This window comes from Salvelinus alpinus, chromosome 26 (assembly GCF_045679555.1).
Source record: "Salvelinus alpinus chromosome 26, SLU_Salpinus.1, whole genome shotgun sequence".
NCBI classification, from domain to species: domain Eukaryota; kingdom Metazoa; phylum Chordata; class Actinopteri; order Salmoniformes; family Salmonidae; genus Salvelinus; species Salvelinus alpinus.
In genome coordinates, this window is record NC_092111.1 from 44,417,146 (window position 1) to 44,429,645 (window position 12,500).

At 50.1% G+C, this 12,500-nt stretch overlaps 1 protein-coding gene across 1 annotated transcript in view; it reads left to right on the top strand.

Annotated features, from left to right (window-relative positions):
- Positions 1–12,500, top strand: part of LOC139555342 (CUB and sushi domain-containing protein 2-like) — a 993,500-nt gene that overhangs the window by 936,190 nt on the left and 44,810 nt on the right. The gene's annotated exons all lie outside the window — the stretch shown is intronic.

Below are 12,500 nucleotides of genomic sequence, written 5' to 3' on the forward strand. Positions count from 1 at the left end.
GTTACAATACTGTGGGGATGTGGGACAGCATGCTACCAGGTTACAATACTGTGGGGATGTGGGACAGCATGCTACCAGGTTACAATACTGTGGGGATGTGGGACAGCATGCTACCAGGTTACAATACTGTGGGGATGTGGGACAGCATGCTACCAGGTTACAATACTGTGGGGATGTGTGGGACAGCATGCTACCAGGTTACAATACTGTGGGGATGTGGGACAGCATGCTACCAGGTTACAATACTGTGGGGATGTGGGACAGCATGCTACCAGGTTACAATACTGTGGGGATGTGTGGGACAGCATGCTACCAGGTTACAATACTGTGGGGATGTGTGGGACAGCATGCTACCAGGTTACAATACTGTGGGGATGTGGGACAGCATGCTACCAGGTTACAATACTGGGGGGATGTGGGACAGCATGCTACCAGGTTACAATACTGTGGGGATGTGTGGGACAGCATGCTACCAGGTTACAATACTGTGGGGATGTGTGGGACAGCATGCTACCAGGTTACAATACTGTGGGGATGTGTGGGACAGCATGCTACCAGGTTACAATACTGTGGGGATGTGTGGGACAGCATGCTACCAGGTTACAATACTGTGGGGATGTGGGACAGCATGCTACCAGGTTACAATACTGAGGGGATGTGGGACAGCATGCTACCAGGTTACAATACTGTGGGGATGTGGGACAGCATGCTACCAGGTTACAATACTGTGGGGATGTGGGACAGCATGCTACCAGGTTACAATACTGGGGGGATGTGGGACAGCATGCTACCAGGTTACAATACTGGGGGGATGTGGGACAGCATGCTACCAGGTTACAATACTGTGGGGATGTGTGGGACAGCATGCTACCAGGTTACAATACTGTGGGGATGTGTGGGACAGCATTCTACCAGGTTACAATACTGTGGGGATGTGTGGGACAGCATGCTACCAGGTTACAATACTGTGGGGATGTGGGACAGCATGCTACCAGGTTACAATACTGGTGGGATGTGGGACAGCATGCTACCAGGTTACAATACTGTGGGGATGTGTGGGACAGCATGCTACCAGGTTACAATACTGTGGGGATGTGTGGGACAGCATGCTACCAGGTTACAATACTGTGGGGATGTGGGACAGCATGCTACCAGGTTACAATACTGGGGGGGATGTGTGATATATGATGCTACCAGGTTACAATACTGTGGGGATGTGTGGGACAGCATGCTACCAGGTTACAATACTGTGGGGATGTGTGGGACAGCATGCTACCAGGTTACAATACTGTGGGGATGTGGGACACTATGCTACCAGGTTACAATACTGGGGGGGATGTGTGATATATGATAATACCAGGTTACAATACTGTGGGGATGTGTGGGACAGCATGCTACCAGGTTACAATACTGTGGGAATGTGTGGGACAGCATGCTACCAGGTTACAATACTGTGGGGATGTGGGACAGCATGCTACCAGGTTACAATACTGTGGGGATGTGTGGGACAGCATGCTACCAGGTTACAATACTGTGGGGATGTGGGACAGCATGCTACCAGGTTACAATACTGTGGGGATGTGGGACAGCATGCTACCAGGTTACAATACTGTGGGGATGTGGGACAGCATGCTACCAGGTTACAATACTGTGGGGATGTGTGGGACAGCATGCTACCAGGTTACAATACTGTGGGGATGTGTGGGACAGCATGCTACCAGGTTACAATACTGTGGGGATGTGTGGGACAGCATGCTACCAGGTTACAATACTGTGGGGATGTGTGGGACAGCATGCTACCAGGTTACAATACAGTGGGGATGTGTGGGACAGCATGCTACCAGGGTACAATACCGTGGGGATGTGTGGCAGACAACATGATGAGGTGTGTATCTGGCCCTGTCCCTGAGGTGTGTATCTGTCCCTGAGGTGTGTATCTGTCCCTGAGGTGTGTATCTGTCTCTAACCCTGAGGTGTGTATCTGTCTCTAACCCTGAGGTGTGTATCTGTCCCTAACCCTGAGGTGTGTATCTGTCCCTGAGGTGTGTATCTGTCTCTAACCCTGAGGTGTGTATCTGTCCCTGAGGTGTGTATCTGTCTCTAACCCTGAGGTGTGTATCTGTCACTAACCCTGAGGTGTGTATCTGTCCCTAACCCTGAGGTGTGTATCTGTCCCTGAGGTGTGTATCTGTCTCTAACCCTGAGGTGTGTATCTGTCACTAACCCTGAGGTGTGTATCTGTCTCTAACCCTGAGGTGTGTATCTGTCCCTGAGGTGTGTATCTGTCTCTAACCCTGAGGTGTGTATCTGTCCCTGAGGTGTGTATCTGTCACTGAGGTGTGTATCTGTCCCTGAGGTGTGTATCTGTCCCTGAGGTGTGTATCTGTCACTGAGGTGTGTATCTGTCCCTGAGGTGTGTATCTGTCACTAACCCTGAGGTGTGTATCTGTCCCTGAGGTGTGTATCTGTCTCTAACCCTGAGGTGTGTATCTCTCTCTAACCCTGAGGTGTGTATCTGTCTCTAACCCTGAGGTGTGTATCTGTCTCTAACCCTGAGGTGTGTATCTGTCTCTAACCCTGAGGTGTGTATATGTCCCTGAGGTGTGTATCTGTCCCTAACCCTGAGGTGTGTATCTGTCTCTAACCCTGAGGTGTGTATCTGTCTCTAACCCTGAGGTGTGTATCTGTCTCTAACCCTGAGGTGTGTATCTGTCCCTGAGGTGTGTATCTGTCTCTAACCCTGAGGTGTGTATCTGTCTCTAACCCTCAGGTGTGTATCTGTCTCTAACCCTGAGGTGTGTATCTGTCTCTAACCCTGAGGTGTGTATCTGTCTCAACCCTGAGGTGTGTATCTGTCTCTAACCCTGAGGTGTGTATCTGTCCCTAACCCTGAGGTGTGTATCTGTCCCTGAGGTGTGTATCTGTCTCTAACCCTGAGGTGTGTATCTGTCTCTAACCCTGAGGTGTGTATCTGTCTCTAACCCTGAGGTGTGTATCTGTCTCTAACCCTGAGGTGTGTATCTGTCTCTAACCCTGAGGTGTGTATCTGTCCCTGAGGTGTGTATCTGTCTCTAACCCTGAGGTGTGTATCTGTCCCTGAGGTGTGTATCTGTCTCTAACCCTGAGGTGTGTATCTGTCTCTAACCCTGAGGTGTGTATCTGTCTCTAACCCTGAGGTGTGTATCTGTCCCTGAGGTGTGTATCTGTTCCTGAGGTGTGTATCTGTCCCTGAGGTGTGTATCTGTCCCTGAGGTGTGTATCTGTATCTAACCCTGAGGTGTGTATCTGTCTCTAACCCTGAGGTGTGTATCTGTCCCTGAGGTGTGTATCTGTCCCTGAGGTGTGTATCTGTCCCTGAGGTGTGTATCTGTCCCTGAGGTGTGTATCTGTCCCTGAGGTGTGTATCTGTCCCTGAGGTGTGTATCTGTCTCTAACCCTGAGGTGTGTATCTGTCTCTAACCCTGAGGTGTGTATCTGTCCCTAACCCTGAAGTGTGTATCTGTCCCTAACCCTGAGGTGTGTATCTGTCTCTAACCCTGAGGTGTGTATCTGTCCCTGAGGTGTGTATCTGTCCCTGAGGTGTGTATCTGTCCCTGAGGTGTGTATCTGTCCCTGAGGTGTGTATCTGTCCCTGAGGTGTGTATCTGTCTAACCCTGAGGTGTGTATCTGTCTCTAACCCTGAGGTGTGTATCTGTCCCTAACCCTGAAGTGTGTATCTGTCCCTAACCCTGAGGTGTGTATCTGTCCCTGAGGTGTGTATTTGTCCCTAACCCTGAGGTGTGTATCTGTCCCTGAGGTGTGTATCTGTCTCTAACCCTGAGGTGTGTATCTGTCTCTAACCCTCAGGTGTGTATCTGTCTCTAACCCTGAGGTGTGTATCTGTCCCTGAGGTGTGTATCTGTCCCTGAGGTGTGTATCTGTCCCTGAGGTGTGTATCTGTCCCTAACCCTGAGGTGTGTATCTGTCCCTGAGGTGTGTATCTGTCTCTAACCCTGAGGTGTGTATCTGTCTCTAACCCTGAGGTGTGTATCTGTCTCTAACCCTGAGGTGTGTATCTGTCTCTAACCCTGAGGTGTGTATATGTCCCTGAGGTGTGTATCTGTCCCTAACCCTGAGGTGTGTATCTGTCTAACCCTGAGGTGTGTATCTGTCCTAACGCTGAGGTGTGTATCTGTCTCTAACCCTGAGGTGTGTATCTGTCCCTAACGCTGAGGTGTGTATCTGTCCCTAACCCTGAGGTGTGTATCTGTCCCTGAGGTGTGTATCTGTCTCTAACCCTGAGGTGTGTATCTGTCCCTGAGGTGTGTATCTAACCCTGAGGTGTGTATCTGTCCCTGAGGTGTGTATCTGTCCCTGAGGTGTGTATCTGTCCCTGAGGTGTGTATCTGTCTCTAACCCTGATGTGTGTATCTGTCCCTAACGCTGAGGTGTGTATCTGTCCCTAACCCTGAGGTGTGTATCTGTCTCTAACCCTGAGGTGTGTATCTGTCCCTGAGGTGTGTATCTGTCCCTAACCCTGAGGTGTGTATCTGTCCCTGAGGTGTGTATCTGTCCCTAACCCTGAGGTGTGTATCTGTCCCTAACCCTGAGGTGTGTATCTGTCTCTAACCCTGAGGTGTGTATCTGTCCCTGAGGTGTGTATCTGTCCCTAACCCTGAGGTGTGTATCTGTCCCTGAGGTGTGTATCTGTCCCTAACCCTGAGGTGTGTATCTGTCTCTAACCCTGAGGTGTGTATCTGTCTCTAACCCTGAGGTGTGTATCTGTCTCTAACCCTGAGGTGTGAATCTGTCTCTAACCCTGAGGTGTGTATCTGTCTCTAACCCTGAGGTGTGTATCTGTCTCTAACCCTGAGGTGTGTATCTGTCTCTAACCCTGAGGTGTGTATCTGTCCCTGAGGTGTGTATCTGTCCCTGAGGTGTGTATCTGTCCCTGAGGTGTGTATCTGTCCCTGAGGTGTGTATCTGTCCCTGAGGTGTGTATCTGTCTCTAACCCTGAGGTGTGTATCTGTCTCTAACCCTGAGGTGTGTATCTGTCTCTAACCCTGAGGTGTGAATCTGTCTCTAACCCTGAGGTGTGTATCTGTCTCTAACCCTGAGGTGTGTATCTGTCTCTAACCCTGAGGTGTGTATCTGTCTCTAACCCTGAGGTGTGTATCTGTCCCTGAGGTGTGTATCTGTCCCTGAGGTGTGTATCTGTCCCTGAGGTGTGTATCTGTCCCTGAGGTGTGTATCTGTCCCTGAGGTGTGTATCTGTCTCTAACCCTGAGGTGTGTATCTGTCTCTAACCCTCAGGTGTGTATCTGTCTCTAACCCCGAGGTGTGTATCTGTCCCTGAGGTGTGTATCTGTCCCTGAGGTGTGTATCTGTCCCTGAGGTGTGTATCTGTCCCTAACCCTGAGGTGTGTATCTGTCCCTGAGGTGTGTATCTGTCTCTAACCCTGAGGTGTGTATCTGTCTCTAACCCTGAGGTGTGTATCTGTCTCTAACCCTGAGGTGTGTATCTGTCTCTAACCCTGAGGTGTGTATCTGTCTCTAACCCTGAGGTGTGTATCTGTCCCTGAGGTGTGTATCTGTCCCTGAGGTGTGTATCTGTCCCTGAGGTGTGTATCTGTCTCTAACCCTGAGGTGTGTATCTGTCCCTAACGCTGAGGTGTGTATCTGTCCCTAACCCTGAGGTGTGTATCTGTCCCTGAGGTGTGTATCTGTCTCTAACCCTGAGGTGTGTATCTGTCTCTAACCCTGAGGTGTGTATCTGTCCCTGAGGTGTGTATCTGTCCCTGAGGTGTGTATCTGTCCCTAACCCTGAGGTGTGTATCTGTCCCTGAGGTGTGTATCTGTCTCTAGCCCTGAGGTGTGTATCTGTCCCTAACCCTGAGGTTTGTATCTGTCCTTGAGGTGTGTATCTGTCTCTAACCCTGAGGTGTGTATCTGTCTCTAACCCTGAGGTGTGTATCTGTCTCTAACCCTGAGGTGTGTATCTGTCTCTAACCCTGAGGTGTGTATCTGTCTCTAACCCTGAGGTGTGTATCTGTCTCTAACCCTGAGGTGTGTATCTGTCCCTGAGGTGTGTATCTGTCTCTAACCCTGCGGTGTGTATCTGTCCCTGAGGTGTGTATCTGTCTCTAACCCTGAGGTGTGTATCTGTCTCTAACCCTGAGGTGTGTATCTGTCCCTGAGGTGTGTATCTGTCCCTGAGGTGTGTATCTGTCCCTGAGGTGTGTATCTGTCTCTAACCCTGAGGTGTGTATCTGTCCCTAACCCTGAGGTGTGTATCTGTCCCTGAGGTGTGTATCTGTCCCTAACCCTGAGGTGTGTATCTGTCCCTAACCCTGAGGTGTGTATCTGTCTCTAACCCTGAGGTGTGTATCTGTACCTAACCCTGAGGTGTGTATCTGTCCCTGAGGTGTGTATCTGTCCCTAACCCTGAGTTGTGTATCTGTCCCTGAGGTGTGTATCTGTCTCTAACCCTGAGGTGTGTATCTGTCTCTAACCCTGAGGTGTGTATCTGTCTCTAACCCTGAGGTGTGTATCTGTCTATAACCCTGAGGTGTGTATCTGTCTCTAACCCTGAGGTGTGTATCTGTCCCTAACCCTGAGGTGTGTATCTGTCTCTAACCCTGAGGTGTGTATCTGTCTCTAACCCTGAGGTGTGTATCTGTCCCTGAGGTGTGTATCTGTCCCTGAGGTGTGTATCTGTCCCTGAGGTGTGTATCTGTCCCTAACCCTGAGGTGTGTATCTGTCCCTGAGGTGTGTATCTGTCTCTAACCCTGAGGTGTGTATCTGTCCCTAACCCTGAGGTGTGTATCTGTCCCTGAGGTGTGTATCTGTCTCTAACCCTGAGGTGTGTATCTGTCTCTAACCCTGAGGTGTGTATCTGTCTCTAACCCTGAGGTGTGTATCTGTCTCTAACCCTGAGGTGTGTATCTGTCTCTAACCCTGAGGTGTGTATCTGTCTCTATCCCTGAGGTGTGTATCTGTCTCTAACCCTGAGGTGTGTATCTGTCCCTGAGGTGTGTATCTGTCTCTAACCCTGAGGTGTGTATCTGTCCCTGAGGTGTGTATCTGTCTCTAACCCTGAGGTGTGTATCTGTCTCTAACCCTGAGGTGGGTATCTGTCTCTAACCCTGAGGTGTGTATCTGTCCCTGAGGTGTGTATCTGTTCCTGAGGTGTGTATCTGTCCCTGAGGTGTGTATCTGTCCCTGAGGTGTGTATCTGTATCTAACCCTGAGGTGTGTATCTGTCTCTAACCCTGAGGTGTGTATCTGTCCCTGAGGTGTGTATCTGTCCCTGAGGTGTGTATCTGTCCCTGAGGTGTGTATCTGTCTCTAACCCTGAGGTGTGTATCTGTCCCTAACCCTGAAGTGTGTATCTGTCCCTAACCCTGAGGTGTGTATCTGTCTCTAACCCTGAGGTGTGTATCTGTCCCTGAGGTGTGTATTTGTCCCTAACCCTGAGGTGTGTATCTGTCCCTGAGGTGTGTATCTGTCTCTAACCCTGAGGTGTGTATCTGTCTCTAACCCTCAGGTGTGTATCTGTCTCTAACCCTGAGGTGTGTATCTGTCCCTGAGGTGTGTATCTGTCCCTAACCCGGAGGTGTGTATCTGTCCCTGAGGTGTGTATCTGTCCCTAACCCTGAGGTGTGTATCTGTCTCTAACCCTGAGGTGTGTATCTGTCTCTAACCCTGAGGTGTGTATCTGTCTCTAACCCTGAGGTGTGTATCTGTCTCTAACCCTGAGGTGTGTATCTGTCTCTAACCCTGAGGTGTGTATCTGTCTCTAACCCTGAGGTGTGTATCTGTCTCTAACCCTGAGGTGTGTATCTGTCTCTAACCCTGAGGTGTGTATATGTCCCTGAGGTGTGTATCTGTCCCTAACCCTGAGGTGTGTATCTGTCTCTAACCCTGAGGTGTGTATCTGTCTCTTCCCTGAGGTGTGTATCTGTCTCTAACCCTGAGGTGTGTATCTGTCTCTAACCCTGAGGTGTGTATCTGTCTCTAACCCTGAGGTGTGTATCTGTCCCTGAGGTGTGTATCTGTCCCTGAGGTGTGTATCTGTCCCTGAGGTGTGTATCTGTCCCTGAGGTGTGTGTCTGTCCCTGAGGTGTGTATCTGTCTCTAACCCTCAGGTGTGTATCTGTCTCTAACCCTGAGGTGTGTATCTGTCCCTGAGGTGTGTATCTGTCCCTGAGGTGTGTATCTGTCCCTGAGGTGTGTATCTGTCCCTAACCCTGAGGTGTGTATCTGTCCCTGAGGTGTGTATCTGTCTCTAACCCTGAGGTGTGTATCTGTCTCTAACCCTGAGGTGTGTATCTGTCTCTAACCCTGAGGTGTGTATCTGTCCCTGAGGTGTGTATCTGTCCCTGAGGTGTGTATCTGTCCCTAACCCTGAGGTGTGTATCTGTCCCTGAGGTGTGTATCTGTCTCTAACCCTGAGGTGTGTATCTGTCCCTGAGGTGTGTATCTGTCCCTGAGGTGTGTATATGTCCCTGAGGTGTGTATCTGTCCCTAACCCTGAGGTGTGTATCTGTCTCTAACCCTGAGGTGTGTATCTGTCTCTAACCCTGAGGTGTGTATCTGTCTCTAACCCTGAGGTGTGTATCTGTCTCTAACCCTGAGGTGTGTATCTGTCTCTAACCCTGAGGTGTGTATCTGTCCCTGAGGTGTGTATCTGTCCCTGAGGTGTGTATCTGTCCCTGAGGTGTGTATCTGTCTCTAACCCTGAGGTGTGTATCTGTCCCTAACGCTGAGGTGTGTATCTGTCCCTAACCCTGAGGTGTGTATCTGTCCCTGAGATGTGTATCTGTCTCTAACCCTGAGGTGTGTATCTGTCTCTAACCCTGAGGTGTGTATCTGTCTCTAACCCTGAGGTGTGTATCTGTCCCTGAGGTGTGTATCTGTCCCTGAGGTGTGTATCTGTCCCTGAGGTGTGTATCTGTCTCTAACCCTGAGGTGTGTATCTGTCCCTAATGCTGAGGTGTGTATCTGTCCCTAACCCTGAGGTGTGTATCTGTCCCTGAGGTGTGTATCTAACCCTGAGGTGTGTATCTGTCCCTGAGGTGTGTATCTGTCCCTGAGGTGTGTATCTGTCCCTGAGGTGTGTATCTGTCTCTAACCCCGATGTGTGTATCTGTCCCTAACGCTGAGGTGTGTATCTGTCCCTAACCCTGAGGTGTGTATCTGTCTCTAACCCTGAGGTGTGTATCTGTCTCTAACCCTGAGGTGTGTATATGTCCCTGAGGTGTGTATCTGTCTCTAACCCTGAGGTGTGTATCTGTCCCTGAGGTGTGTATCTGTCCCTAACCCTGAGGTGTGTATCTGTCCCTGAGGTGTGTATCTGTCCCTAACCCTGAGGTGTGTATCTGTCTCTAACCCTGAGGTGTGAATCTGTCTCTAACCCTGAGGTGTGAATCTGTCCCTAACCCTGAGGTGTGAATCTGTCCCTAACCCTGAGGTGTGTATCTGTCTCTAACCCTGAGGTGTGTATCTGTCTCTAACCCTGAGGTGTGTATCTGTCTCTAACCCTGAGGTGTGTATCTGTCTCTAACCCTGAGGTGTGTATCTGTCCCTGAGGTGTGTATCTGTCCCTGAGGTGTGTATCTGTCCCTGAGGTGTGTATCTGTCCCTGAGGTGTGTATCTGTCCCTGAGGTGTGTATCTGTCTCTAACCCTGAGGTGTGTATCTGTCTCTAACCCTCAGGTGTGTATCTGTCTCTAACCCCGAGGTGTGTATCTGTCCCTGAGGTGTGTATCTGTCCCTGAGGTGTGTATCTGTCCCTGAGGTGTGTATCTGTCCCTAACCCTGAGGTGTGTATCTGTCCCTGAGGTGTGTATCTGTCTCTAACCCTGAGGTGTGTATCTGTCTCTAACCCTGAGGTGTGTATATGTCCCTGAGGTGTGTATCTGTCTCTAACCCTGAGGTGTGTATCTGTCTCTAACCCTGAGGTGTGTATCTGTCCCTGAGGTGTGTATCTGTCCCTAACCCTGAGGTGTGTATCTGTCTCTAACCCTGAGGTGTGTATCTGTCTCTAACCCTGAGGTGTGTATCTGTCTCTAACCCTGAGGTGTGTATCTGTCTCTAACCCTGAGGTGTGTATCTGTCTCTAACCCTGAGGTGTGTATCTGTCTCTAACCCTGAGGTGTGTATCTGTCCCTGAGGTGTGTATCTGTCCCTGAGGTGTGTATCTGTCTCTAACCCTGAGGTGTGTATCTGTCCCTAACGCTGAGGTGTGTATCTGTCCCTAACCCTGAGGTGTGTATCTGTCCCTGAGGTGTGTATCTGTCTCTAACCCTGAGGTGTGTATCTGTCCCTGAGGTGTGTATCTAACCCTGAGGTGTGTATCTGTCCCTGAGGTGTGTATCTGTCCCTGAGGTGTGTATCTGTCCCTGAGGTGTGTATCTGTCCCTGAGGTGTGTATCTGTCTCTAACCCTGATGTGTGTATCTGTCCCTAACGCTGAGGTGTGTATCTGTCCCTAACCCTGAGGTGTGTATCTGTCTCTAACCCTGAGGTGTGTATCTGTCCCTGAGGTGTGTATCTGTCCCTAACCCTGAGGTGTGTATCTGTCCCTGAGGTGTGTATCTGTCTCTAACCCTGAGGTGTGTATCTGTCCCTGAGGTGTGTATCTGTCTCTAACCCTGAGGTGTGTATCTGTCCCTGAGGTGTGTATCTGTCTCTAACCCTGAGGTGTGTATCTGTCCCTGAGGTGTGTATCTGTCTCTAACCCTGAGGTGTGTATCTGTCCCTAACCCTGAGGTGTGTATCTGTCCCTGAGGTGTGTATCTGTCTCTAACCCTGAGGTGTGTATCTGTCTCTAACCCTGAGGTGTGTATCTGTCTCTAACCCTGAGGTGTGTATCTGTCTCTAACCCTGAGGTTTGTATCTGTCTCTAACCCTGAGGTGTGTATCTGTCCCTGAGGTGTGTATCTGTCTCTAACCCTGAGGTGTGTATCTGTCTCTAACCCTGAGGTGTGTATCTGTCTCTAACCCTGAGGTGTGTATCTGTCCCTGAGGTGTGTATCTGTCTCTAACCCTGAGGTGTGTATCTGTCTCTAACCCTGAGGTGTGTATCTGTCCCTGAGGTGTGTATCTGTCCCTGAGGTGTGTATCTGTTCCTGAGGTGTGTATCTGTCCCTGAGGTGTGTATCTGTCCCTGAGGTGTGTATCTGTATCTAACCCTGAGGTGTGTATCTGTCTCTAACCCTGAGGTGTGTATCTGTCCCTGAGGTGTGTATCTGTCCCTGAGGTGTGTATCTGTCCCTGAGGTGTGTATCTGTCCCTGAGGTGTGTATCTGTCTCTAACCCTGAGGTGTGTATCTGTCCCTAACCCTGAAGTGTGTATCTGTCCCTAACCCTGAGGTGTGTATCTGTCTCTAACCCTGAGGTGTGTATCTGTCCCTGAGGTGTGTATTTGTCCCTAACCCTGAGGTGTGTATCTGTCCCTGAGGTGTGTATCTGTCTCTAACCCTGAGGTGTGTATCTGTCTCTAACCCTCAGGTGTGTATCTGTCTCTAACCCTGAGGTGTGTATCTGTCCCTGAGGTGTGTATCTGTCCCTGAGGTGTGTATCTGTCCCTGAGGTGTGTATCTGTCCCTAACCCTGAGGTGTGTATCTGTCCCTAACCCTGAGGTGTGTATCTGTCTCTAACCCTGAGGTGTGTATCTGTCTCTAACCCTGAGGTGTGTATCTGTCTCTAACCCTGAGGTGTGTATCTGTCCCTGAGGTGTGTATCTGTCCCTGAGGTGTGTATCTGTCCCTGAGGTGTGTATCTGTCCCTGAGGTGTGTATCTGTCCCTGAGGTGTGTATCTGTCTCTAACCCTGAGGTGTGTATCTGTCTCTAACCCTCAGGTGTGTATCTGTCTCTAACCCTGAGGTGTGTATCTGTCCCTGAGGTGTGTATCTGTCCCTGAGGTGTGTATCTGTCCCTAACCCTGAGGTGTGTATCTGTCCCTGAGGTGTGTATCTGTCTCTAACCCTGAGGTGTGTATCTGTCTCTAACCCTGAGGTGTGTATCTGTCTCTAACCCTGAGGTGTGTATCTGTCTCTAACCCTGAGGTGTGTATATGTCCCTCAGGTGTGTATCTGTCCCTGAGGTGTGTATCTGTCCCTGAGGTGTGTATCTGTCTCTAACCCTGAGGTGTGTATCTGTCCCTAACGCTGAGGTGTGTATCTGTCCCTAACCCTGAGGTGTGTATCTGTCCCTGAGGTGTGTATCTGTCTCTAACCCTGAGGTGTGTATCTGTCCCTGAGGTGTGTATCTAACCCTGAGGTGTGTATCTGTCCCTGAGGTGTGTATCTGTCCCTGAGGTGTGTATCTGTCCCTGAGGTGTGTATCTGTCTCTAACCCTGATGTGTGTATCTGTCCCTAACGCTGAGGTGTGTATCTGTCCCTAACCCTGAGGTGTGTATCTGTCCCTAACCCTGAGGTGTGTATCTGTCTCTAACCCTGAGGTGTGTATCTGTCCCTGAGGTGTGTTTCTGTCCCTAACCCTGAGGTGTGT